The 25,000-nt window shown below is 40.5% G+C and overlaps 1 long non-coding RNA gene across 3 annotated transcripts; it reads right to left on the minus strand.

Moving 5' to 3' along the window:
* Positions 1 to 7: 7 nt before the first annotated feature.
* Positions 8 to 22,096, minus strand: LOC125481474. Of its 3 annotated transcripts, none has more exons than XR_007261351.1 (4): positions 20,379 to 22,096; positions 17,310 to 17,395; positions 15,680 to 15,700; positions 8 to 701 (listed from the first exon to the last, which is right to left on the minus strand). It is a non-coding gene; the product is annotated as an uncharacterized LOC125481474 (long non-coding RNA). The 3 variants fall into 3 exon arrangements; XR_007261353.1 differs by lacking the exon at positions 20,379 to 22,096 and adding an exon at positions 20,109 to 20,320; XR_007261352.1 differs by lacking the exon at positions 20,379 to 22,096 and adding an exon at positions 19,662 to 19,692.
* Positions 22,097 to 25,000: the final 2,904 nt, after the last annotated feature.

Here is a 25,000-nt window from a genome sequence, read left to right on the forward strand (position 1 = left end):
TCTCCTTCAAACTTTCCCCTCTCACCTTAAATGCACATCCCCTAGCATTTAAACTCTGGGCAAAAGATTCTGACCATTAACCTTACCTATGCATCATACCACTAAACCATTCAACCTTATACACCTTCACCAGGTAATGCCTCAACATTCTCTGCTCGAGAAACAAGCCTAACCCTATCCCACTTCTCTTCATAGCCAAGCGCTCCAAAACAGGCAGCATCCCGGCGAATCTCCCTTGCACTCATCCTTCTTATAGCATTGTGACTAGAACTGCACAGTTCTCCAGCTGTGGCCTAACTAAAGTTCTACATAGGTCTAAAATGACCTCCCTGCTCTCATAACCAAGACATAGTAACAGATAAAGACAAGCATTCTGTATGCCCTGTAATACCCGATAAACATGTCCTGCTACTTTCAGGGATCTGTGGATAAACACTCCCAGATCCTTCTGTTCTTGGGCTTCCTAGTATCTTGCCATTTGTTGAGTACTCCTCATCTTGTTGCTTCTCTGAAGTGCAACACCTCTCACTCATCAGGAATTTTTAAAAAAAAAAAAACCACACACCAACAGGGACGAGCGTTTTACCGACTAGGCCAGCCAGCATTTTATTACCTATTCCAGAGGGCTGTTCAAAGTCAACCACCTTGAGAGTCTGGAGTTACATGTAGTCCAGACCAGGTATGGACAGCACTTTCCTTTCCTAAAAAAGAAAAAAAAAGTGAACCAGATGAGTTTTTCCTGACAGTGGATTCATGGTCATCATTCAACTCTTAACTCCAGATGTTTATTGAATTCAAATTCCACCATCTGCTGTAGTGGAATTTAAAACTGGGCCCCCAGAACATGCTTCAGTTACCAGATTAATAACAGTAATAATACCACTGGCTCTCCTTTATATCGTCCCATAACCAAACACCTTCGTCATCTGCAAACTTACTCATCCACAGCACCCCTCCAAACTTATCCCACCACCACATTCTTGTCTTGTTTTTCCATTCTCCTCATTTAGTTTCCCAACTTACTTGAAATTGCTACCGCTAAAGGGACAGGAAATTTCTACTCCTTTAGACATTCACTTTGTCAACACCGTTCAGGATCTTCTATTTAAATTAAATTAAGTCATTCCTCAATATTCTAAACTTCAGTGGAAAGAAATCTAGTCTGTCCAACTTTTCCTGATTTCTGAAATCAATTCAATAAACCTCCTTTGAACCGCCTCCAACATATGAATTACCTTCTTTTCTAAAAAGAAAAATTTAGACAGTATTTGAAATTTGGTTTCTTTACAACTGAAGCTTTTATGTCAAATTCCTCTTGATAAAGGATTGCATTCCTTGGGTTCTTCATGACTTTGTGCTTGAATAACTGAGTCAAGCACTAGAACACCTAGAGCACTCATACCCCAGAATTGCACATACATTTTTCACTTAATACTTTGCTTTCTCATTCACGCTAAGAGCGTGACTTGCATTTCCCCATATTACTCACACGCTAGATTTTTTTTGTCACTCACTCAAGCCATTTATAATCCATCTTGAATCCTCCTCATACAATATTTTCCTAGCTAAATTGTGTGATCTGCAAATATAAGTACACAATTCAAGTAAGTCATTGCCGATAATTGTAAAATTGAAGCTGCAGTACAGACCCCAGCAGGGCTCTGCTCATTACATCCCACTAAATGAAGAAAAACGTACACAGTCTGTTCTTGGCCCGCAGCCAATATTCTATGCAAACATGTTAAACAACAATCATGAATTCCTACTCTGAAGTTTCCATCACCATGTTATATCTCCTGGAAATGCAATCAATCATTCAGAATATTCTTAAGTATCCTCTTAAACGTCTGCCACTGCTTCTGCCTTGATCCATCTCGAGCTGGTATTCCTCACTCGCTTCAGCTAGCTCAGTTTCTAATGAGTTTAGTTGCCCTTAAGACAGCCACCCTTTCAAACAATGTAAAAAAAAAAGTCACTGATCACTTGCCTAGGAATGCCTTTACAATGAGGTAATTAACAAATCTTGTTATGTTACACAATACCTAGTTCAGTATAACCTGCTCTCTAGTCGTCTCCAGAGCACCCCTCAAACAAATTCTACAAACTCCTCATTCAGGCTTCTTATCACCACTGATTTTTCCATTTTATATATACACACACATTTTAACATCATGCATGATTGTTGTAATAAAGAAGTAACAATACTCACTGTAGTAATCTTCATCCAACAATGATTCTTGTTGTGGGCCTGAGGGCCAACCCTACTTTACTTTTGTTTCCACCCCCCATACCCTTGCCCCCCTCAAGATTCCTCATCTCTATCCAAGAAATGATTCTACATCTTGACCTGAACCAAGATGATCTGTACCCATCACCTTGACTTAGTTTCTTATTGTTGAATATTATAGACCTTTCAACATGTAGGACATGCCCTTGCCATCATGCAAGCACATTTCCATAACTGCACTAAGATCATCTTAATTTACAAATTAACACTGCACATTGAAGTAAGAGTTTGTTATAAACACTTTGCATCTGAATCCATTGCCTTTCATTTTATCTTTAACTGTTGCTCCATTCTCAGTTATGCACTCAACCTTCCTGCTGTTCTTGGGCCTTCCTTTCACATATTACTACTTTACCATGTTGACTCTGCTTTATTTGCTATATTACCAAGCTTAATCCCTCAACTTTTTTTTAAAAAAAAAAAGTTTAGAAGTCATCTTCCTGGTAATACCATTATCTAGAACGCTGATCCTGGAGGTCCACGGGCTCAATGTTCTAATAGAATTGGCCCCACTTTCCTAATAAATTGATACCAGTACCCCACAAACCAGAACACTAAAAAGTCTTAAATACCTTCTGACAATGGCACTTAGCTACAAATGAGATTAGAACTCAAAACATAGGAAGAAGGAACAACAGTAGGTAATGTGTCACTTGGAACCTCCTCCACCAAGATCATGGCTGATCAGATTTGAACCTTAATTCTAGATTCTTATATAAACCAAAACACTTGTTAAATCAAGCATCTACCTACTTCAGCATTAAAAATATTTAAAGATTCTGCACTCTCAGCTTTGAAGAAAGGAATTTCAAAAGGCCTCAACTTTCTCAGATTAAAAATAGCTTCCTCATTGTTTTTAAATGTGAGATTCTTTTTAAAATTCATTCTTAGATCTAGATTCTCCCACGAGAAACGTCTTTTCCACATCCAAAGAAGTCCTGCAATTAAAATCACCACAGACTCTAGAGGATAGAGGCCTAACCTGACTGGCCGGTCCTCATAAGGCAAGCCACTCATTCAGTACTAGTCTTATGATAAAACAGAGCTGGAAGGATATTCTGTCTTTTTTTTATTGAAGGGAGGTCGAGAGGTACTGCACTCTCTGCCAAGCCAATAGAGTGTTGTGACACCTTTTCAAAAAGGTTAAAACAATAGAAGCAGCATTCATGCATGGAGTCAGACTCCCACAGAACCTGAATTTTAATTTAGTTTTCAGTACACGTTGACGCTCTGAAGTAAGATGTCTCATCTCTCTCTGCCACAAAAAGCTGTAGTTCTCTGCCAGAAGTCTTATTTTCTCCTAGACTTGTTTCCTAGATGTTTATGAAATCTATTCTGCTCTATTTGCATTTGCCAAGGATATGTTTATGGAATGTTACTAGATTCAACAGTTGCTGTTTAGTAGTTAACAGAATAAAGAGATTTATCTTGGCTCCCAGAATACACAGTCTATTCTTAGTAATTATGCAGCTGGATCACAGGTGTGAGCGATGCCTACTGTGGTGGAAAAGCTTGTGGAACAGCAAGCAACTGAGGTATTATAGGAAGTACATACTGGTATTTTTGATAATGCCAAAGAAATCAGTGTGCATCATGTGACTATGCTCAAAACATATTGACAGGGACAGAAAGATAATCGTGTTACTGATCACAACACAGCAAAGAAATAATTTGAGGATTTGGATTTGGACATTCCTCAAATTAAATTGGACAATGAGAAAGTTGTCAGAAGTTGGGATAAACTGAGTTGAGCTATCTTCCAGAGGAAAAACAAAGTGGCCTGAGTTGTTACAATCATGTGGGAGTTGAGGGAATAAGCTGGGATGTAGAATCTAATTATGGATGTAGATACAGGAAATGCTGTTCCAATTAAGAAATATCCATATAGACTTAACCCTATAATTCTATGCATGCAATCTGAGCCTGTATGTTGAAAGTCAACAGTATCAAATTGAGTTGCAGTGACTGGAGCTCAACCATAGCAAAAATGGCAGCAATGGTACCAGGTGGTAACCAATAATTACATGCCGACTATCAGTCAATGCAGTTACAAAATCTAATTCACATCCTATTCTGCATTTGGAAGACTGTATTGAAAAGGTGGGCCAAAAACCTTTATTTCTAAGTTGGACTTACTCAGGAGGATACTAACAGATCCTTCATCCAAAAGAGCAAAGAATCAGTTTGTGACACTAATGGACTGTTAATTTGAAGTCACGTCATTTGGTATGAAAAGCCTGCCATCCACATTTCAATGACTAACCAATAAAGTCATTTCTGGATTATCCAATTGTGTGGTGTACATAATCAACCTGGTGATTTTGTCATATGGAAAGAATTGACTTTGGGAAGCAGGCTTGGTGATCAACTTGGGCTCTTGCAAACTGGCTCTTGCCAAGTCATATTTGTAGGCCACATTATTGGACTTGGACAGATTCTCCAAAGGATGCAAAAAAACAAGTGTTACGGGGAGATTCCCCCCCACTATTGGCAAGGAGGGCAGTGCTACGATTCCTGGCATTGAGCAGGTTTTATCAGCTGTTTGTAATGAATTATAACAGTGTGGTTGTTCCACAAACTGACTTATTCAATAAGTGCAGAAAATTTCAGTGCCTTCTGACAGTCTGCTGTGCATTTCACAGGCAGAAAGTTGCATTAACTGCTGCCCTGGTGTTAGCCACACTAATTATACAAAACCATTCAAGGTGGCTATCGATGCAAGTGATATGGGTGTTGGTATTGTATTCTTGTACGAGTACAAGATAGACCTATTGGGAATTTTTCCCAAAAAGCTGAATTATTAACAAACATTCCACTATTGAGAAATAAAGCTTGATCTTGTTTTTGGCATTACATTTCAACATTTATTACCAGCAATGTGACTGAGACAATAGTGATCATAACTCACTGAAGTTGAGACATTTAAAGAGACTAATTCCAGACTGACTGACTGCAATAACCTTCATCTAAGCAATCTGAAATTTACACATGCAGCAGGTTGAGAGAACACCAGTTGTTCAGTAACAGGAATAAACAGGCTGAAATAGACTGTAGTAGTGAATGTCAGCATGCTTGGAAACAATGTATACACATTGTAGTCTTACTCCAGTATACTACACCATCTTTGTAGAACGATGGGTTTTTCTGAAAAGGGGAGCAGTCGTGCTGCTAGAGATCATTTTGTCCTTTGTAAGGCACAGATCAGTCTATTAAAACTACTTGAGTAAACAGCTTGAGGCTTTGTTTTTGTTTAACAGCCTGAATATGTGGCCAGCTTCAGTAAATAGCTCCTGGCTGCTACTGAATTACCTCAACATTTTTTACCTCCTGAATTGGAGAACTGCATGTGAGAATCTGTATCTGAATTTGCCTTTTGTCAAGGTGTTTATGGGATGTCACTATATTGGCACAGTTAATTAGTATTAACAGTATCTTAATTTTTCCATTAGAGTTGGAACTCTAAACGCTCTCTTTGGCTGTATTTTAAACAGCATTCAAATAAATGGTGTTTTGCTTATTATCAATTAGTTTGACCATTTGCTTTGCGTCTGGAACATGACACTTCACATTTGGCTTTAAAAAGGCCTATTTACTCCTTCGCTGCTTCCTTTAGCCAATGTCAATGTTTTCTCTAACGTGAGCTTTTATTTTTCCACAGTAAATTTTGAGGTGGTAAAACGTTTTCTGGAAATCCAGGTACTATACATTCATCGGCTCTCCTTCATCCATAGCACAAGTAACTTCTTCAAAAAGAAGTCCAATAATTCAACAGATTTTCCTTTGACAAAGCCAGGTTGGCTCTGCCTTATAACATGCTTGGATATGCTCAAGTTAGTGTCTTTAATAGCTTCTAACATTTTCCTCAAGATGTTAAAAACAGATCTGTAGTTTCATGCTTTCTGTCTCCATTCCTTCTTAAAAGGAATGAGTGACATTTGAATTGGAAAATGGGTAAGGAACCTTTCCCAAATCTAATGAGTTCTGGGAGACTTAAAATCAACACAAATTTCACTCACTGCTTCTTTTAAAATCCTAGGATGAAATCCATCATGTCCCTGCACTCCTCAAATCACATTTCAAACAATTTATTCAGAATACTTCTCTAGTAATTTTAAATATCTGAAGAAATATCTGTATGTAGGAGTTGAAGGGTGGACTAGTGAGTTCACGGATGACATGGAGAGTTGAGTTGTGGATAGTGCAGAGGACTGTTCTAGGTTACAAAGGGACATTCATAGGATGCAGAGCTGGGCTGAGAAGTGGCAGATGGAGTTTAACCCTGAAAAAAGTGTGAGGTGATTCATTTTGGAAGGACAAAATTGAAAGCAGAAAGATTCTTGGCAGTGTGGAAGAGCAGAGGGATCTTGGGGTTCATGTCCACAGTTCCCTGAAAGCTGCCACCCAGGTGGGTACAGTTGTTAAGGCATATGGCGTGTTAGCTTTCATTAATAGAAGGATCGAGTGCGAGAGCCATGAAGTTATGCTCCAGCTATACAAAACCCTAGTTCGGCCAGATCTGGAGTATTGTGTCCATTTCTGGTTGCTTCATTACAGGAAAGATGTGGAAGCGTTGGAAAAAGGTGCAGAGAAGATTTACCAGGATGTTGCCTGGAATGGAGAGAAGGTCTTACGAGGAAAGGCTGAAAGAGCTAGGGCTTCTCTTTAGAGCGACAAAGGATGAGAGGTGACTTGATAAAGTGGACAGCCGGAGACTTTTCCCCCCCAAAAGAGTGGAGGTAGATATATGGAAGACATCAGAGGTAGGTTCTTTACTCAGAGTGGTAGGGGCGTGGAATGCACTGCCGGAGAGGGTAGTGGAGTCGGCCTCATTTCGGGCCATTTAAGCAGCTATGAGATAGGTATGTGGATAATAGTACAAGGTAGGGGTGGAGGTTAGACAGACCTTAGGTTTAGGATAAAAGTTCAGCCCAACATCATGGGCCGAACAGCCTGTACTGTTCTATGTTCTAAACATTTACTACCTCGTTTTATCATCTTTTGGCTAACATTCATCCAATTCTTTCCTCCTTGCTAACTTTTTAATTGCAATGATACAAGGCAGGTCAAAAGACTGGATAGAATATTAAAAAAAAACATTAAACAAGGTTGTTTGAAGGCATGAAAGTGGTCATGGTGAAACAGGCAATTTAGGTTAAAGGGTAAAACAATAGTGATCCAATGACAAATATTTAATGGCATATTCCAAAGTGTTGAATAGATATACTTCAACAAAAGAAAAATTGACAGACCTGCTATACATGGTTAACTAAAATAAAAATCAAAGACCATATTAAGCTTTCATGTCCCAAGTGTTCTCTTATATTCAAGGATTGTAGTCTTGGACTCACTTCCTCCCTTAACCAGTATTATAATGTCCGATTACATTATGATGTCTGCTACACAAAGGCACTTTCACTTTGAGGTCAATAAGTAAACCTTTGGTCAAAATCAGGTCTAGTATTGTTGCTCTCTGGTTAGTGCTATAACATGCTGACAAAAATCCCAAAAACAATGGACTCATTTAAATGACTTTCTCCCCATCAAGTTGGGGAAATAATTTTTCTTTTTTAAACCCCGCCAATATAATCACTGCCCACTTTTGACAAGCTTCCATTATTTCACCCTTGATCCCTGTCTCACCATCTGGTTACCACCAACTATACACAAATCCCACAAGAAACCTGGTGCTTTTATCATTTCTAACCCCCACACAGACTGCTTCTATATCCTGGTTTCCTAAATTTATGTCATACCTCTTTACTGTTCTAATATCATTAGCAGACCACTCATCCACCCTTTCCTACCTCCCTGCCCTTTCTGGCCCACTGGTAGTTAATGTAACTTTCTGGACTCTCAATATTGGCTGCACTGAACAATATTTATTCAACTCATTTATTCACAATTACTGATTTTTAATCCTACCATTCTACCACTATGCCATTTTAAGTTTGCTTCTCTGCCCTGCAGCCCTCGCTCATCCAAACAAGCACAAATAATTTCAAACTAGCTACACAATTGCAAAAAAGTTAGGGTCCTACACCAACACCCTCTTGGTTCCCTCATCTGGCTCATTTGTAGTCATACTCCTTTCACTGACCAAAACAACCCTATTTTAAGGGATGTGACTGCATCCTGGTTTAATACACTTCCAGGCAACTTTTCTGCCACTTGATATGTTGCAGTATTTGTAACTGTCTCCAAAACATCAAACTGTGTGTGCACACGCACGTGTGTACGATAGGTAACAATGAAGCATGAGAGCACAGAAATGTGTAAAAGCCAGCCTGGGTTATCAAGAGCTAAATCAGGACCTTTAGAAGCTGACAGTGGATGGTTGTGGGAGCAACCTATGACAAGGCCTTGTGCATCATGTTGGGATAAGGACATGGAAAAGGTGCTCACATCCTAAAACTGCTGAACGTGGTAGAGTACAAAAGGCCACAGAGTCCAGAGGGAATGAGAAGCTGTTATTCTCGTCTGTGCCGAGTTTCACTAAACCACTAATGAGCCAAAAAGATGGTGGACGGGGAACACGCTGGTGTGATGAAGCAGCAGGCACCAGGAAGTTTAGGGTCAGTTTTGCTGAGAAAAAGTAGGTTGGTGCAAAGCAGTCACCTAGCCTGTATTTTGTCTCTCCACTAGGGAAGCTACATTGTGGAGCAGCAAATACAGTGGGGAACAATAAGTTTAGGTAAACTGCTGTTTCACCTGAAAGGGGTCTGGGGTCTTGGATGTGAAGACAGAAGGAGGAAGAAAGTAAGTGGAAGGGTGTTACCTTCCCATGCAATTGCAGAATGTGTCATGGGAATGTCGGGCCATGTTAGGAGTGGAGGAGTGAACCTGGTGTCCCAGGCAGAACGGTCCCTGTAGAAGACTGACAAGGGATTGGAACAGGATGTTTATCTAGTCATGTTATTTTTCTGGAGGTGAGAAACAGCAGCTAACAATCCTTTGGATGGGGATGCTGATGTGTGTTAAGTGAGGACCAGGAAGCTCTAATTGCTGTTGCAACAGTGAAGATATAGGTGAGGACTAAAGTGCTAGAGATGGGTCATACATGGCCGAGGGCCTGTCAAGCCACCATGGTAGGGAATCCTCAGTTGATGAAGGTGATGGGCATTTTAAAGGCCTCCTTGTAGAGTCTGGCATCAGATGTGACAAAACAGAAAGACAATGGGATAGTCTTTACATGAACTGCAGTGCGAGAATGTATAGTAAAAGGTAACTGTGGGGTTTGTAGTAGATATTGATGGGCAGCCTATCCCAGAAATTGATGCCAAGATGTTGAGGAAGGGAAGGCAGGAGTCAGGGATGGACCAGGTGAGGGGGAAGTAGAAATTGGAAGTGAAATAGATAAATTCTCTCAATTTTGTCCAAACAAAAACAAAGAGGTACTACAGTTGTGGGTGGGATCCAAAGTAGGACTGCAACATAACTATTCCGTGTACACCACAAACAAGTATAACCAGGCAACACCTTTTATCTGAAGCAAGCGAGGAGTTCAAGAAGTTGGTCAAAGTGAGGACAAGCTCAGCCAGCGAGGAGGGTGGAGGAGGATGGGGACAGTCACGGAATCACCTTTGGCTTGTGTCTTTTTGACTTGATACGCAGTTAGCTATATAAAACTGAAGAAAAATGCTTCCCAGTTACTTGCACATTTCTCACCGACAGCATCTCTGGGTTGCTAAATCAGCAGATGCCAGAATTGTGAATTCAAACTCTTCTTCATACATAATGAATGAACACACTGTTAAACTTTATCTATCAATATGCCTTTCACATAACAACCCTCCAAGACAGACATCAGCACGTAAATCCTCAACCCATCAGGGATTTAGCCCTAATACTTCTAGCTCAACAAGCTAATTGTCAGTGATCAATCATCTGTTAAATGAACTGTGTTTTAATTCTAACTTCCTTCTTCATTAGAAAGATTTTCCATCCCAAGTTCTCCCACCATAAAGCATGGCTTTGGTCAACAATCTCTCCTCCGCAACTAGTGGTGTTTAAGATATGAAATACATCTGTTCAATGCCAATCCTTCTCAAAGCACCCATTAATTAGTGCAAATATTTTCCCTCTATTCACCCTCAACTATTAGATCCCTTCCAAACTTGGCTGCACCTCTTCGCATGACTTCTACCTTCTTTCCCTGCATCTCCCACCTCCTCCCTCCCAAAATTGGCTTCCATAGCCTAACCCTTCTTCACTAGAAACAAATTGGTCAAACCAATATTCCCTCAAAGCTACACTGCCCTGCGTAAAATTTTGCAGTCAGCAGCAGCACAAATATTCAGTTCGACAAATTGCTGCCACATACACCTGAGGCCTATAACAGCTGCAAAGAAATTAGAGGCAATACTGGACATAACTACTTATATTGCAATCTGGCAAATCAAGTAAATATCCTAACATCTACATACAAGCACCTTTTAAAAACATCTTAAACCTTGTGCTGCCAATTTCACAGTCCTTCAAATATGTTGATTGTAGATACACCAGTTGCTTACCTAGTTCATTCAGATCTCAGATATCCCAGTTCCCTCCAAAATGGAGACTCCAGTTCAGCAACATTACCCCAGAGTTGTTAAAAGCTAAACAGCTAACAAAGATGTCCCGCCATAGCAAATTATGGTTTAATGATTTGTCACATTTACACTGTCTGGCCTCAAGACTCTTGCAAATGCCTCAAATGTTCTCTGAAAATCTATCTGCTCCTTCCTCAGTAACAGCTACCCAAAAGGTTAAGTAAATACTCAGTTACGTATTTTAGATAGCAATTAAAATTGGTCTCCTTATTTGGCTAAAGTTTGTTTCAAAAGGTTGAGGCATTCAAGTTCTCAAAGCCTGAACATCCATTGACCAATTATTTTATACCAGAATTAAATTGCCAAAACAACTAGCATTATGACCACTTCTGCAAGTTGAAGCTCCCCCGCCCCTAATCCATTACAATAGGCACTTTGTCTAGGAATTTCAAAGTTCTTCACTCTTGGTGCAGTTAGTCAAGAAAACATGTTTGAAAAGACAAAAAAATGTTACAACTAGATACACCAGGGCCAGGTAAACAAGAGAGTCTCTGGGGACTAAGCTTTGAATTTATCACCTTGATGTATTTCAAAGAGATGCACCACAAATGTGCAGCTTGCAATCATTAAGTGTGCGCCCTTTTGTAATGGGAAATTTTTCCTTTAAAAACAGGACTTAGTAAAAAGTTTTAAAGTCCACAATCAAAATATGCAAATTACAATTTTCCATTGAGATCCTTATAGATTGTAGAATCAGATTTGAAATTGATGCCATGAGCCAAAAACTTTGATTTAGGAACCAACTCAATCATCTGCCATTTCTGCTTCTAATCTTGCAGTCTTAACTCTCAGCTCTTCCACAAGTTCCCACTACTACAGGAAGTGAATTTTTGAACTCCAAAGTAATAATCCAAGTGTCACATTTCATTCTGTTTTCAGTGCCTTTATCCACCTATCAAAATTGTACTTGTATGTTATGTCATGTCACGACCTTCCCTGATTAGAGTGCAAGTTATTCTATCTTTAACTCCACCACCACTCTCCCCCACATTGGCCACCCCCTACCTCCAGCTTCATTGATTCAGTTTTGAAAACAAAATATCAAATCATTTCCCCCAAAGAAAAACCAACTGAGATGATCTCCTGAAATTAAGTGATGTTTAGTCTGTCATTACAGCACAGGGGACAGCGATTTGTGTACAGAGATTGATCCAGACTCATGCCACCAGTCAGGCCAATTCCTTTTGTCCAAGTATCTACTCCAAAATATTTGAAATTGTTCAGTTTCCACTTCCATCAGCAACAAGGTCCAGGTTATCACCACTGTTCAGTGTTAAACTGAGACTCAACGTATTTTCAGATTGCACCCTATACTGTGGGAAGACACCATGTTGCTCAGTACCCTGACTCAGCAATGTTGTGTTCTGGACAAATTTTTCTGCACAATATAGTTCCTAGCTTTGAGAAACATTGTAAAATGAACATTTCACTGTTTGCAGTAATTCCTTACATGTCCTTTGCATTGCCTCCTAAACTTCAAATCTGTCCCCTTAGTCCTTTGTGTGACTACAGGACAACAGTTAGCATAATTTACTGAAACAAAATACACATTGAAATGAGTAATATACAACAGATAATGCCTTTTAACAAATCTTGTTTTCTTTCATGTATATTTTAAACCCAGGTGGACAAGGCAGGGACCAGGCTTTTGTAATAAAGTTATTGCTAAATACAAGTAATTGTTGGGATTATGTTATGAGCAGTTAGGATCATATTTAAGAACGCAAGTGTTTGAGGTGGTTTACGAGACAAGACAGAATTCCTTTTTTCTAGAGTTCAGAAAAGTAGAGAGCAACTTGATTCAAGTGTGCAAGATCCTGAAGTCTGCAGCAAGTGAAAGGACATTTCTTCTTTAGACCAGTACTGAAGAATTGCTACCCTAAGCAGCTGCCCTCAGGGCAATTTTTTGGGATCACAGAAGGTATGAGCAGTTTTTCTTTTCTTTAAGGAGTTGATATTCTTGTTTGGCAGTGGGAAAGCAAGAGTTATTGCAATAGACAGGAATGTGCAATTGCAGGGCAAACTCAAGGGGCTGAACTGTCTATTCCCACTTAGCATAGAATGCCTGTGTGTAGGAACAGAACCTTTCAAAGGAGCATGCCACCCAGTCCTACACCCTTCCTTATCCCTGTAATCCTGCATTTTCCACGTCTAATCCACCCAGCCTGCACACACCTGAACACTGTGGGTAATTTAGCCACCTAACCTGCATGTCTTTGGACAGAGGAAACCCATACAGACATGGGGACAATATATATAGGAATGTCACTTTTTGATCTCATGAAACAAAAATGTTAAATTGTTAACCATGTTAGGTTCAACTTTGCCTTTCAGTATTCCTGCCTTAGAGGCAAGTACATTTCAGTGTAGATCTTGTTTCTTTAAGTGCTCTCCATAGTGAGATGTTTACCTTTCATCGTTGCTACTTGACTACACCCAAACTAATCTTCCACCTTAAGTGATAGTTAAAAACGTGCAGTCACCCATTAGAAAAGGCTCTCCACAATGTTATCTTAAAAAAAAAGGTGGATCACTGGATAGTTTGTTCTCCACTATTGCAATATATCCACATGGTAGTTAAATGCATATCCAATTACCTCAGTTTGTGCATTCACATTATAATGCTTTTAAACAAAAGTTGATGCTTGCCTTGGTCTTACTTTCAATAGTGCTCTAGTAATTTTTACTAGAGTTACTTATCTTGAAGCAGAACTCCCTCTGAAGTTTCCAACCTCCTGCTAACCCCAGTTTTCCAGCCACATGATCAACACTCCATTTTCTTGTGTTGGTGAGCAAAAACATGAAATTTGTAAACCAGGTCCTCCAAAAGCAATAATACCAATTGGCTGAAAAATGGAATTTCAGAACCTCATGCCCCCAGCCCTGATTAAAGTCATGTATAATAGCATGAACCACAGACTCTGGACATTTGAGGATGTCAAAAGCTGTAGGATGTTTTCTACTTTGCTATCATGCAGGCAACACATCCTCCTGGAGCGTCACATACACAACCAAAGAACCACTTGCATCCAAGTATGTATCCCAGCATTATGGTCTTTGCACTCTCCTTGCTTTTCACACAGCTAAACTTCCTGTTATGACCCAGATAGCAGTCTAATAAATGTCATCCTCACTGGTATCCAAAGTGGAAACCCTTACATGCTGGTAGATTTTTAAAATTTTAAACCGTCATTCCATTCTCATTTTGCTTTTTGGATTCCCTCATCAACATTGCATTTGATCTGGTTCTCAAGATAATTCAGATATCCATCATTCTCCCTCAAGAGTGGGTCTTTGCTCTGTTTCTTCCTACTTTTATTGGGAATGACAACTTGCAACATAAAGTCATTTCTCCATGACTCGTCCTTTTTCCTTCTTGCTGTTTAGATCTGTCTCACCTGTTTTAGTCAGTCTTCAAATTTAGAAGTTCAACTTTGGATGGTCTCTTGCTTTGGTTGAGTCCAAACCTTGATACAATTACCGTTTTCCCAGACGCTTGGTCAATCTCATACCCCAGCAGTCTCTCCACTGTCAAAGTGAAGAGCTCAAATTCTTCTTCATATTTGAAATTATCCCAAATAAATATTGTCCACAAATTCATTGAGCAAAGACCAACCTTTGATTTCATTACACTTTGCTCCATTGCCCATTACAAAATCTTAATATCCTTTCATACTGTATGAGTTATTTTCAAACAAAACTCCCAAACCTTTACCTGTTTTCCCTAGCTTCAAACCAGAATCCCTAATCTTCACATTAGATACTGCTATTCTCAATAAGTATTTAAGACATTTCCCCTAAACACCAAATATACATTGATTTTACAGTATCAAGTGTTACAGTTCAACACCCATAGCACCACCAACACCCCCATAAAACTCAGAACAAGATCAGGGGCTACTAGTGGCTCTGCGGCCACATGTTTGTCAAGGACTTGTGCAGCAAGCTAAAGTAGGAACAATGCAGACTTAAGTGCACTTCACTGTTCCATTGAAACTGTGGATCAACTCCTCCAATTTCAATCTCAGTCATCCAAAATAGACCCAGGCCCAATTGCAAATTCATCCAGTAGGTCAACTATACAGGTAGACACAGGCATGTCAGTAATTCAGCCTGTTAATAGGTTAATCATCAGTAATTTAAAGATTTTAAAAGCCCAAATGGACCACAAGTATTGAAAATGCTCAAACCATTTCATAAATACTCCAGTTAAAGATGCGCACTTTGATAACTGACTTAACTTTACAAATATTTAAAATTTTATACTTATAATTTCCACAAGTTTGTTTCTCCTTCAATTTCAATTAAAAATCCTAATCCCACTAGGAAAAAAGTGATCAGGAAGGCCTGTAGTCAACCATAACTAGACAATTAACTCTTAGTTCAAGCACACTAGTTACTGCAACTATGATTTAATGCAGTATTTTACAAGCAAACAAATGAAAAAGCTAGCCATCAAGTTTGATTATTCTGATCATTTATCTAACTTTTGTCTAGAAGCAAAATTCACCAGATGAAGCTTTCTAGAAAGCCCAAAGACCGGAGTAGTTTCACAAGTACTTTTTAAAAAACTTGAAAGAAATGCAGATGCTGTACATCAGAAACTGCTGGATAAGCTCAGGTCTGGGAGCATCCAAAGAGAAATCAGTTTACATTTTCGGTCCAATGACCCTTCCACAGTTGCTCAGAGGGTCACTGGACCTGAAAACATAAATTGATTTCATTCTGGATGCTGACAGACCTGCTAAGATTATCCAGCAATTTGTTTTTGTTCACAAATATTTTGTTCTGAAGACAGTCTTACCTTTTTTCTTGGAATTCATCCCTGCATGAGCAACAGAAAAGGCAAAATAAACAATCCAGCACTGCACATCAGGACATTTCACACTTGGTGACTAATTCAGATCAAGTGGCATGTATTCATTTCCAGGACACACATTCAAAAGTCAGCTAAAATATTTAAGGAACATAAGCCATAAAGCTCAAATCAAATGAAGGACCATGCAGCACACACTCAGAACCATCTTTTACATTAAAATAAATTCCAAAGGCCTACATTTCTACAATACTAGAGGAAAAAACAGACAAATCAGACAGGGGATTATGTATTATGTAAAATGTGCTAGTGAATGGGACAATTTCACCTTTATTAGCACCTCAAGGTTTGGACCCAAGTTCCAATTTTAAAGTCCGATAGAACAAGATTCACAACTGAATTGGACCCCATCCTACACAATTTTCTAAATTTGATATGAATACATTACCTTTTTTCTTTTAAAAATGAGCAATTTGAAGCAAGTCCATCTACAAGTATTAAATCAGGCAGATGGGCACAACAAGCATTGTGACATCATCCAGGACAGTACTCATAATTGGCATCAATATACACCTTAGTACAGGATGGGAATTAAGACAATGTACACCACCACATAATACATTCTAAAATTCACACTTACTCCAATGGCACCTCCCAGCCCCTTAACGTCCAAATAGCAAGAACTAAGCCACCTCTAGTCACATAACTCCATCTAGCAGTTAGAGGGCATTAATAGGACTAGAACAGTTAGTTCAAGCAGCTTGGTCCAAACAAGAAACTACATCTCCTTCAAAAAAAAAAAAAAAAGTGCAGTTGCACTAGTTTATTCATTTTGTAACAGTGATCAGCATCCCATAACAAATTGGCATTTAACTTAAATTTTGGCTGTCTTGTCGTCTCCAGGCTCTTGCTGCTACATCCAACTGTGCCCACCATCCTTAACAGGCCGGGACAAGTGCAATACCATGTACGTTTGTCAGCATTGCAACAAATCCCAACCTGTGTAAGATGGGGTTTATCTTGAGAAGTGGATACTTCCAACATTAGTTGTATTTTACTTCTATAGTCAGTTTTGCATGGATTTGCACAGCAATACTTATTAACAGCTGGATGCAAACCTGCAAAACTAACTAGAGAAGCTTTCCGTGGTCACAACTATTACAGCTTTAGTCTGCTAGCTGGTAGTACTCAAGTGCTTATATTGCAGTAGATTACTACAACACTACCTGCACTATAAGCACTTTAATACTGCTTCAGCTATTAGCCTCCAGAGGCAAAGATTCACTTCACTTACCAGTCAACCCAGTCCACCATCAGTTTTGCATAGATTTGCACAACTAATTTCTTCTTGTGGTGCAACCATGCAAAACTGGTAGAAGACTGCAAAGCTAAAGATTCACAAGTGACCAAAAAAGTGCACAAGCTGATTAGAGTTACTTATGCCAGAAGGAGCACTTAGGGCAGTAGATTCTACTCTACTTCACTATCTGCACTAGATGCACCTTAACACAAGAGACCTTACTAAAGATAAGCCTGTAGTTAGATTAGAAGGTTCAATGAGGGCTACTGTCAACATAATGCTTGAAGTGCCTCCACTGCAGTAGATTTTAGACACTACCTGCACTGTAAGCACTTTGACATTACTTCTGACCTAGACCATACCGCAGGCACCAAAATATTCCAGGTTTTTTCTGGCATTCAGATCTGCAAAATAAACAAAAGTTGATTGTTAGATCTGTAAACACAACTCTATACACCAATGTGCTCATTCTGCTAGGGATAGTGGCATGTACATAAATATCCAGTTATAATTGTAGTTAGGTTTTTGCTCGCTCAAGTGAAACATTGTGCATCATTCTGGATTTCAACTCATGACTTGTAGAAAGGCAATTGCTCAGGGTGGGGGAAAATGCTGGAGTGATTCAACTATCAGCCAACATCTACACAATGCTCACATGACCAGCTTTCAATCTGCCTCGCTTACAGAAGAGGCAGGCATACTATAAGGTTTGAAACAAGCAATGCTCAGGTCAGCAGGTCCAGCTGAATCTGGAGAGAAAACAGAATTAACATTTCAAATCTGACATGACTATCGTTAATGTAATGAGTACACTTGACATGGTTTTCATACTACCTGGTGGTCAAAGTTCATGCCCTTACAGTTTACCCAACTTCAAAAGAACCCTCCTCCATACCACTGTTGTGTCAAAATTCCACTAAAGATTTAAAGTATGCAACTTGGCCATTATTTCACCTAGTGAAACTATTTATCCAGTTTTTAAATCTCAGTACTATTTAGTGGGACAAACCATTTTGGATATGCATTGTTGTTTGCCTAATAATATTTGTAAAATCAAATGACAACTTTTCCTCATCATGCAAGTTAGCAGTTTTCATGATTCTAGTAGTGAAAATCTATTTCACTGAAATTCTATAAAACCTTAGCACTAGTAACAAGCCAGACAACAGGCAATACAACAATTGGGATCATTAATGTTAGAACCATATTTTGAATCAGATTTGTGCCAGCTCTTCAGAAACAGCAAGGTGTATTGTGAAATCAGTTTCCGGATCAAAATATGCTTTTTGAACCATCGTCAGTAATCATGACAGAAGTTACTTCATTACTTGAATTTGTAGGACCTTCACACAATTGGTATTCCTCTTGTCAACATTCCACCCCAATATCAAGCCATACAAGGGCTCATCATCACTATGCACAAGCGAACAATCAGGAAATTAAGTAAATGCAGAACTGCCTCATGTTCCAGTACTATGTAAGAAACCAAACTTCATCCAATGTCAGTTTATGGAACAACACATACCATTCATCACTTCCAGACAAGGACTTAAAAGGCTGGGCTATTTATTCTGAAATAATTGGCTAGTTTGCTGATTGAAGTTGAACATTGTTCACAAACAGCAGATAACCAGGATAGCTCTGATCGAATGCTAATACCTTGTTACTCTTACTCTACTTAGTGGCAAAACTATGAAACTCAACAAGATGCAATGATGAGCCAGATAAGTATGGAGCCAGAATGAGAGACTGTTACCAGTAGCATTTAAGTTCAAAAAAGACATTGAGCAGATACCCCACTTAAAAATAACCAAACATGCCATATATGACAAAAGACAAACCCCAGAGACAATGTTCAGACACCACTGCAGTTGGGAGGGGAGGGGGAAATAGACACGAAGGATCAAGGAACAGTGAATAATACCTCCGCACTTTATGAACAGGATTACACTCCTGTACAAATGTCACTCACTATCCAACTGGATTCCAAAACGGTTGCTATGCAGGAGGTGAAGAGATGCCATGTGGGGATGGAGGGAGATGTGCAGTGACACGATTGGATTTGGGCTCCCTGCTATGCTGCTGACGAAGGACACGCGACGCGTACACACCGTCCCTCTCCAAACTAGTGAAGACTACACGTGCGACTTGTGCACTCTTGCATCTGCCCTACGCTAACAGATATGCAGGTCATGCCAGGCACTGTTCTCTTGCCTTATCCATCAGTGCGGTAGAGCAAGAGAAAGGAGGCTGCACGGCCTCTCTGCTCCGCACTGTTAGATAAGGAGGAGGCCATACAGACCTACACGCTGCCGGATAAGGGAGAGGCGGCCGTATTCTCCATCACCTGTCCCACACCACGGGACAGGAGGAGGCCATGTCCGCTCTCCCTCCCTCTAGCACCACGCTGCCGCCACATTTTTCAGGAGCCGCCACTCGACGTCGAGGGTCAACGGTCGGTCAGAAATGACGCACTCGACAAACCCGGAGCACACTTCACCGCGGCCGGAGATGGGGCGGGGAGGGTGAGGGGGCACGTTGTGGAAAAAAGGAAGAACAGCAAACAACGGCGGGATCTAACAAAAAAAGGTGTTATTTTCAACAACTAATTCTCAAACCCCAAAAGAGGAGCAGTTACGCGCGCCCTACGGAATCCCAGACCCTTCAAACCTTGCGCGCCCGATTAAAAACCCACACGGACGGAAAACCGAGGCCTACACGCGTGCTACAAGGACGCATGCGCGTATCCACCCCCCATTCCCCTGCACAACATGGCGCCGCCGAGGCTGGAACCCGATTTGTGTTAAAAATTTCCACACAAAGGGGCGAAAACAAAACACGCGGAAACGATAATGATTGCGCGAAACGGCTGCACAATCACCTCAAGTCCGTCAGCCATGAGCGACAGTAACCCCAAACACAATACTAGCACTAAATACTAACTACCCCCTCCCCCTCTACACCCGCGGCCCCGCAGTGCAGCGCGCGCTGTACACGCGGCCCCCGCCACCGCTGCGACCGTTTAAATTCAAACTTCAGAAGCTCAACGGCAGGGGCGCGAGACCCCCACCCACCCCAACCCGGAGGAGGGGTGGGGGAGGAGAGAAAAGTAAATACCGTAACACCGCCTCCTCGGGCTGCGCCGTGGACCAACTAGGCCCACTCACTCAAACATGTGGCTTTTTGTTCTGAGGAACTTTGAGGAGGAGTGGGGGGGGCGTGGGAGAAGAAAAAGACGAAAAGGGAATGAGAACCCTCCCACCCCCACAAAACGGAGGGCGAGACAGCAAACGGAGCCGTAATGAAGAAAGACGACTGGAAAGAGACAAGCGAGCAATAGGTGGCGAGCACCTAAGTCCCAGCCACCCCTACTATCACTTACACTACCTCCAGCTCTCCTCTCTGCACCTTCACCCTTTCAGGAGGCCCCGCTTTGTGACGCAGCCAAGCATCCCTTGCGACCCTAATCGAACCGACTTGGGCACCCAGTCCCGACGCCATGCTGCTCCGTCCCTTTCCCCACTTCTCTCACACAGAAATATGAAAAGAAAGAGCCCGCCCCTTCTCCGCTCGTGAGAATAGCGACGGCGCCAACTGCAAAAAAATTAAATAAATAAATAGACCAGTAAGCCAACAGGCAGCGAGTGCGCGGTGAGCGGAGCAAGCAGGCCCAGGCTACAACGAAAACCCGGAGAAGAGGAACGAAAGAGAGAAGGCCGCGAAGAACAAAACCGTCAAAGAACGGGGAATAGAACCGATCGAGATGGAGAGAGAGAGCAGAAGCAAGCTCCCAACACATACCATACCAACACCGGGCGGACGGGTACGCTTTTCACTCACGCAACTCGAGACGGCTGCAACTTTAGGCCGCTCGGGCAAAATAAAAACTTTTTTTTGAAAAAAAATGAACCGAACACGAGGGTCACCATCCGCCGGGACGTGGGGGGCGTGGGAGAGGAAAGGAGATGGCGAATCCTGGCAACGAGCCTGTGCATGATTTTCTCTCTTTCCCCCTTCCCTTCTCATTTGCTCCTCGAAGAGACAAGCGGTTGGTGGCAAGGAAGCTGCTGCGATTTCTGCAAAGTGGCGCGAATGCTGCACCATGTGGGTGAATGAAGGGCGGCTCCCGGTTCAACGTAAATATACTACACACGGGCTCATTAGCATGTAGCCCGGTGTCAATCACCGCAGCTGCCATAGCGACCCTGACACCCCATTTACTCCCTCCTAAAAAATAATAATGCAAAATGCTTGGCCCACTGCAACCGCTTCCTACCAACTCCCCAAACTTACAACTTTGATCCATACTCTTTCATAACCGCTCCCTCCTAGCAGGGACTGATTGATCCAACACGGATTGCCTCTCATCAATTGTTTCCTCCACCCTGTGTACCCAGGGAAATGGCAGGTTTTATCTCTGCCTCTTTCTCCCTCTACAGTTTGTGTGTCTGGCCTCTCTATATTAACGTTTTCGAGAGTGAGAGAACATGCATATTCTTATCCCCCTCTCACCCCGACTAAGGTTCCACCGTCACGTGTAAGACCGTGTCCTGCTTTGCTGAAGATAGCAAGCAGCAGCAAACAAAAACAAGAAAGAAACTGCTGGCCGCACTCGTTTTATCAACGGGGGGAACATATACACACACTCACACACATACATTTACACGTGCCCGCCTTTTTCTTTTTAAGAAGCACCGCCGAAATTATGAACGGACGTAAACACAACCTGCACTTTTTCTAGTTGAATGAAAACAGAGACTTTAAATAATAATTAATTTTAGGCTACTGAAAAAAAACACTGCGGTCGTGAGGTAGAATTGATATTTCTTTCAGACCACTTTACAAGTGCATATTTTCTGAAACTCGCGCAAATTAATAAAATTTAAAGCTATAGAATGCATATCTAGATATTCTGTACCAGATTAAGTGCTATTTAGTAAAAACATACTTAATGTCGAGTAAATCGTTGAAAGTGCATTGTAATCACTGCTAATCAGATGCCTTAAAACTCTTAATATACAGATTTTGATTCAAGATTGATTTGAAGATTGTTTCTTCCAGGAAATAATTCAGCTATTTTGGACAAGATTAAATCTGTAGCACTTGGTTAATTTTTTTTGAACAGTCACTTATTTATGTCAGACAATAAGATGTTTTTCATATTTGACAATTCAAGCAAAGTACATTTCTCATTTTAGTCTGAACCTACAAATATAAAATAAACAAATTTTATTGTAACAAGGATGAAATTCTTTTTAGAAGGGGCAATATATTTTTTCATATTCAAAGCAAATGAAATTTTTACTCAAAGTAAAGTATCTACGGAATTAAAATATAATAAAAAGCAACATGCTTTTCAAATTTTTAATATTTCATGCGTAATCAGTCAGAACCTTTGAAGAATTAATAGAAAGTTCACTTAGATGTGATGTGATTATTTCAGATTTTGAAAAGACTTTTGATAAGCTGTCATATAATAGGTCACCAACCAAGTTAGAACATGTAAAGTCGGGGAATAAATAGCAGAATGGATAGCAAAATAGCTACAAATCAACAGCATAAGAGCTGACAGTAGCTATTCAGATTAACTAAAGGTAGGTAATGATATTCCACCAGGATTGGAACCATGTTCAGTATTTACATAAACAAACTGGATTGTGGAATTAGGGGAGCACCAAATACATAGCTATTACTGAGAAAGACTGAGAAATTTTGAGGGACATTAATAAATTTACAGACAGGCATATAATTGGCAATTGAATAAATTTATGAGTAAGTGGGTCACAGGTAGTTAGGACAGTGAAGAAGGTGTTTGAATCATAGAATCTCTAAGTGTGGAAACAGGCCCTTCAGCCCAACAAGTCTACACTGAACCTCCAAGCATCCGCCCCAGACCTATCCCCCTACAACACACCTAATCTACACATTCCTGAACACTAAGGGCAATTTAGCATAGCCAATCCACCTAGCCTGCACATCTTTGGACTATGGGAAGATACCAGACCACCTGGAAGAAACCCACACAGACTTGGGGAAAACGTGCAAACTCCACACAGACAGTCACCTGAGGGTGGAATCAAACCCAGGTCCCTGGTGCTGTGAGGCAGCGGTGCTAACCACTGAGTCACCGTGCCGCCTGTAGGGGTATGCTTGCATTTATTAGTCAGCATATTGAGTATAGGAGTTGAGAATTCATGTTGCGGCTGTACAAGACATTGGTTAGACCACCATTGGAATACTGCATGCAGTTCTGGTCTCCCTGTTATAGGAAGGATGTTGTGAAACTTGAGGGAGTTCAGAAAAGATTTACAAGGATGGTTGCCAGGATTGGATTTGAGCTATAGGGAGATGCTGAACAGGCTGGGGCTATTTTCTCTGGAGCATCAGAGGCTAAGGGGTAACCTCGTAGAGGTTTATATAATCATGAGGAGCATGGATAAGTTGAATAGCCACAATCTTCCCTGGATCTAAAAGGGATATAAGGGGCAACATTTTAATGCAGAGGGTGCAAATATGGGATGAGCTGCCAATGGAAGTGTGGGAGGCTGGTACAATTACAACATTTAAAAGGCATCTGGATGGGTGTATGAATAGAAGGGGTTTGGAGGGATATGGGCCAAATGCTGGAAAATGGAACTAGATTTATTTAGGATATCTGGTCAGCATGAATGAGTTGGACCAAAGGGTCTGTTTCCACACTGTATATCGCTATGACTCTGTTTTGGTATATAGAATAAGTCAGTCACAGGCAAAATAACAGTTGAAATCAAACAGGGGCACAAATTGGTTTATACAACAATAACTAGAAGAACCAGCAAAGGAAAATGAAAGAGCCATTTTGTAAAAAAAAATCAAGAGCTCATTTTTAGAATGGTAGAGTTGAAGAGCAAATAAACTATTTTGCATTTGTGAAAAACCTTTGTTCGACTGCATTTGGAGTACAATGCACAGTTTTGATTTATAAGAACAGATACAAAGTCATAAGGGAAGACGTAAAATTGATCCACAATGTACAGAACTCCAACTGAAAGTTATTCCTGTGAGGAAATATTGAACAGGCTGTCATTGGTTCTACATATATAACAGATTTAAGGAGAACTTGACAAAGATCTTTAAGATAATGAGGGGTTTTGTACATTATATCTAGGGACATTTCCAATTTTTGGATAAACAAAACAAGGATCCATATAAACAAGAACACATAAATTCAACAGGGAGTTCAAGAAAAACACCTTTACAATTCAAAGTGGGTAAAGTGCAGACAATGTTTCAGCAATAAGTAGTAAGGTGAATTGTATTAGTCACAACATGGACACAGACAGCTGAAGCAAATCAGCCTTTCTCCCTCTGTATTTGCAGTACAGTAAAATTAAAACTGAACACTTCCAATAGTTACCCCAATGGTTTCTAATCAGACTTTCAAATAACCAAATCCTAGACCTTCCAAATAATTAATTCCTGTCACTGGTTTTGTATCTCAAGCAAAAGACTTAACAATTCATTAAATACACAGTAACTTCGGTGGTGAAAACATTAAACAACAAGGTAACCTAATTACTTCTAAGATTTAAATCTGAAATATTTGTTTTCAGCCCCAGTCACTCTAAAGACAGACAAACAAAAATTAACAAACCTGGCCAAATTACTAAAATGGATTTCAGGATGCGCGGTTTCACAGGCATAGATTTTGACTCATTGGTTGCTTTTCTCAAATGTTGATCAGGGTCACCTTTTCAGTTCACTCAGTTAGTTAATAATAGTTCTAACTCAGCTTTTTACTCTCTGGGCTTCCAAAAGCTGGTGAGGGAGATTAGGCAGGGAGCATTCAAATCTTCATGCTGTGTCTGTAGCAGCCAAACTTTGTCCCCAAAAAGAAACAGCTCAAAAAAACAACTACAACTCTGGTTCTCACCCTACAGACTGACCGTCTTTTCCCAAGGCCTCCATTACCATTCAACATCTGCTTGATTATAGGGTCCCTTCAAGCATTGCTGGAACTATTTCCCCAG

The sequence above is a fragment of the Rhincodon typus genome, unplaced genomic scaffold, assembly GCF_021869965.1.
Source record: "Rhincodon typus isolate 14 unplaced genomic scaffold, sRhiTyp1.1 hic_rhity00002280, whole genome shotgun sequence".
Classification (NCBI taxonomy): domain Eukaryota; kingdom Metazoa; phylum Chordata; class Chondrichthyes; order Orectolobiformes; family Rhincodontidae; genus Rhincodon; species Rhincodon typus.